Below are 5138 nucleotides of genomic sequence, written 5' to 3' on the forward strand. Positions count from 1 at the left end.
TCCTCAACATATGGAAATTATAATTTGAGATGAGATTTTAGTGAGGATACAGAACCAAACCATACCGTTCCACCCTAGCCCTTTCCAAATGACATGTCCTTCTCACATTTCAAAACACAATTATGTCTTCCCAACAATACTTCAAAGTCTTAACTCATTCCAACATTAACTCAAAATTCCAAGTCCAAATTCTCACCTGAAGCAAGACAAGTTTCTGCTGCCTATGAATCTGTAAAATAAAAACAATCAGTTACTTCCAAGATACAATGGGGGGTTCAGGCATTGTGTAAATACTCCAATTCCAAAAGGGAGAAATTGGTTAAAACAAACAGGCTACAGGCTCCATACAAATCTGAAATCCTGCATTAAACCTTAGGATTCATTAAACCTTAGGACAGTCATTAAACCTTAAATCTCCAAAATAATCTCTTTGACTTCATGTCTTCCATCGAAGGCACAAGGATGCAAGGGGTGTGCTCCCATAGCTGTGGACAACTCCACCTCTGTGGCTCTCAAGGGTGCAGCCCCTGTGGCTCCTTTCACAGGCTGATGTTGAGTACCTGTGGATTTTCAAGGTGCATTGTGCAAGCTATTGGTAGATTTACTATTCTGGGGTCTGGAAGATGGTGACCTTCTTTTCACAGCTCTACTAGGCAGTAACCCAGTGAGAACTCAGTTTGGGGGCTCCTACTTCACATTTCCCCTCTTTATTGCCCTAATAGAGGTTCTCCGCGAGGGCTCTGCCCCTGTAGCAGACTTCTACCTGTACATCCATGCCTCTCCATACATTCTCTGAAATCTAGGTGGAGGTTCCCAAAACTCAATTCTTGCCTTCTGTGCACCCACAGGTTTAATGGCCCAAGTTGTACCGTGGCCCCTTTTAGCCACAGCTGAAGCTGAAGCTGCTGGGATGCAGGGCACCATTTCCCAAGACTGTCCAGAGCAACAGGGCCCTGAATACAGCCCAAGAAACCGTTTTTCTCTCCTAGGTTTCTGAGCCTGCGTCGGGAGGGGCTGCTATGAAGACCTCTAAAATGCCCTGGAGACATCTTTCCCATTGTCTTGGCTATTAACATTCTACTTCTCTTTACTTATGCTAATTTCTGCATCTTGGTGGCTTGAATTTCTCCCCAGAAAATGGGCTTTCCTTTTCCACCACATGGATAGGCTGCAAATTTACCGAACTTTTATGTTCTGCTTCCCTTTTAAACAGAAGTTCCAATTTCAGACTGTCTCATTGTGAGTGCATATGACTGCATGCTTTTATAAAAAGCCAGATCACATCCTGAATGCCTTGCTGCTTAGAAGTTTCTTTTCCAGATACCCTAAATCATCTCTTAAATTAAAAGTTCCACAGATCTCTAGGTCAGAGACAAAATGCCACCAGTCTGTTTGCTAAAGCATAGCATTAGTGACCTTTTCTCCAGTTTCCAATAAATTCTTCATCTCCATATGAGACCATCTCAGCCTGGACTTAATTGTCCATGTCACTATCGTATGTTGGTCAAAACCATTCAACCAGACTCTAGGAAGTTCCAAACTTTCCCAAATCTTCCTGTTTTCTTCTGAGCCATCCAAATTGTTATATCAATGCCCGACTTCCCTCAGTACCAACTTTGTGTATTAGTTTGTTTTCACACTGCTATAAAGAACTATCTGAGACTGAGTAGTTTATACAGGAAAGAGGTTTAATTGACTCACAGTTTCACACAGCTATGGAGGGTCAGGAAGCTCATAATCATAGTGGAAAGCAAAGGGGAAACAAGGCATGCCTTACATGGCAGCAGGAGAGAGAGAGAGAGAGAGAGAGAGAACAAGAGGGGGAACTGCCAAACACTTTTAGATGATCAGATCGCATGAGAACTCACTATGACAAGAACAGCATGGGGGAAACTGCCCTGAGGATTCAATCATCACCTCCCACCAGCTTCCTCCCTCAACAAGTGGGGATTTCAATTTGAGATGAGATTTGAGTGAGGACACAAGTCCAAATCATATCAGCAGTACCGTGACATACCCATGTAGAATAGTCTCCTGACAATTTTCTACCTCTAAAACTGGTAAATAATTTCTATTCTGAGGACGTTTTTTAAAATCCTGAAAATTCTGTTAAACGCTGCTCTGAGGACGTTTTGTAAGATTGAATCATTTGTAAATAGCATAGCCCAGTAACTTGCGCAGTGAATGGCCTCAATAAAAATTTATGTCCTCTTATTCACTCTCTATTTACTTTAACTTTAAAATAATGCAATCCATATAAAAATTAAAATATTTCATTAATGGAGTTTATTTTATGTTTATTATTTACAAAATTATTATTCTGAATAAACCTACAGACCCCCTGTTTACTGTATGTTAGGTCATCAAATCATAAGTCACATATTAAATATACAAATTTGGGCTACTGATAGTAGGATTGTCCTGGAAGATAAAGTAATTTATTGTAAAGAAGGTAAACTTTGAATTGCTTATATAAGTCATTCCAGTTACTGCCAAAACTGATAATTTTCTGTATCTTAACACAATATACAAGTGCTTACATATACTGGTGGCCAACAAATATTTACACAATGCATAGACTGATGAATAACAGGGAAGCAATCGTTGGTCAATAGAGTATAAACTATTCATTCAACATCTTATTGGGATCTTCAGAAGTGTTAGCTATAAAAATAATCCATTAAAATAGTTGTGCTGTAAAAGTCATTTGCAAGTAGATTACAAATATATTTAAAATTTTAAATACATAAATATCATGAACAGTATTTAACAAAACTGTTAAAAAGTTAATGGATAGCAAGTGTTTATACATATCTTAAGAAAGGTTATCTCAATATTCTCCCAAAAATAAAATGATGATTTTTAGATAAGGAAAGAACCTTTTACATTCTATCATATTTAGACACAAAATCAACTATAGACATTTTTCTGTGAGTTACTATATGAATAACTTATTCAATGCCAAAAGTAATAAAATAATATTCTTGGATACCACTTGTTAAAACTGTGATCATAGCTAAATGAGGAAGAAAAGAAGTTGAATTAACTGGAAAAAATAATGACATATCTTTTTAGAAAACTACAGAGTGATATTTTGTCATCATTGGTAACTTAGTCTATTAGGATCTATCAAAATATTGTCTGTTATTTTAAAAATCTTGATTGAATCTTCAATACAGAAAAATAGCTTCTTTTTAAAACCCTGAATATGTTGACAGTGAGCTCTGCTCAAATACAACAAAAAAGAGTTAGCTAGTAGCCAACACCCAGCGTATAAAGAATTTATAAAACTTATGAAAATTTGAGAATTAATCATTCATTTGCATTTATGTACTTGAATAATGTCATTAACTTGTGTAAATCTAGTCCCTATCTTTCATAAAATTATTTCATGGTAGAGCAAAAGAAAAGTAACAGAGGCTAACTGATAAAAAAAAATGTAATACTGAGTTTTTGAAGTACATTTGTCAACATATGAAAAAACGTGGACTTGAATAGAGTTTTTTCTGGAGTTGGTTTCTGAAGTTTTATTACTGTGTCAAAGTAGTATTTAAGAAAAGGAGCCGAGGCGTGAAAATGGCATAGCTTTGGGTTTCAGTATGGCTGTGGCAGTATAAGCCTACCACAGCAGATTTCTTCTGCTGAGTACAACTAAAGATTCCTAACAAAATACAAAAAGAATCTATATGAGGACTCTTAAAATACATAAAGGTAGGAATGCTTTAGATCAGAGTCAAATCTTAAAGATGTGTCCTGCATGGGGGACGATGTTATCATTTTGTTCTTTTCTCTTTCACCTTTACCCCAGGGGTGACCCAATTACAGAACCAGAAAACAGAGAAAAAACGTAAGTGGCCAAACCTCTAATAGAATTCCCACTTTTCTGTCCAGAAGAACTTGGAAAATGGTTTCACATAAACTGAAGAATGTAGGGGGTAAATGTAGAAAGTAAAAATTTGAAAAATGGAAAGCACTAATTCAATAAGTCTAGAGGTCACCCTTGAGTTGTGCATGCACAGGAAAGACAAAATTCAGCATAGTAGAGAATTTAATTCAAAAATTAAACTGAGATTGGTACCAATACCCTAGGAAGATGAGACATAATTTGTACTGTGAGCCTAAATCTTTGATTTGCATGCTAAAAATTAAAGCAACTTTCTCCCTCCAGAGGAGTACAACAGGACCCAGAATCTACACATCATGATATTTAAATGTCCAGGGTATAATCTAAAATTAATTTCACATAGAAAGAAATGTGACACATTTTCACAGGAAAAAAACTCTCAAAGAATGATATCTACAAGGTACCCAAATAAGATACAAGTGGCCAAAAAGCATAAAAATGTTCAAAATCACTAATTGCCAGAAAAATGAAAATTTAAACCATGAGATACCATCTTACGTTGCTTAAAATTGCTATTATTAAAAAGTCAAAAAACTTTCTCCTGTTCTGTAGGTTGCCTGTTCACTCTTACGACAGTTTCTTTCGGTGTGCAGAAGCTCCTTAGTCTAATTAGATCCCATTTGTCAATATTGGTTTTTGTTGTCATTGCTTTTGGTGCTTTAGTCATGAAGCCTGTGCCCATGCCTACATCCTGAATGGTATTGCCTACGTTTTCTTCTAGGGTTGTTATAATTTTAGGACTTACATTTAAGTCTTTAGTCCACCTTGAGTTAGTTTTTATATAAGGTGTAAGAAAGGGGTCCAGTTTGAGTTTTCTGAATATGGCTAGCCATTTTTCCCAACACCATTTATTAAATAGGGAATCCTTAACAAACAAAAGAAACTATCATCAAAGTGAATAAGCAACCTACAGAATGGAAGAAAATTTTTGCAATCTATCCATCTGACAAAGGGCTAATATCCAGAATCTACAAAGAACTTAAACAAATTTACAAGAAAAAACAACTCCATCAAAAAGTGGGCAGTAGATATGAACGAATGCTCCTCAAAAGAAGACATTTATGCAAACAACAAAAATATGAGAAAAAGCTCATCATCACTGGTCATTAAGGAAATGCAAATCAAAACCACGATGAGATACCATCTCACACCAGTTAGAATGGTAGTCATTACAAAGTGAGGAAACAACAGATGCCGGAGAGTATGAGGAGAAATAGCAACGCTTTTACACTGT

This window comes from Cebus imitator, unplaced genomic scaffold (assembly GCF_001604975.1).
Source record: "Cebus imitator isolate Cc_AM_T3 unplaced genomic scaffold, Cebus_imitator-1.0 Scaffold305, whole genome shotgun sequence".
NCBI lineage: Eukaryota > Metazoa > Chordata > Mammalia > Primates > Cebidae > Cebus > Cebus imitator.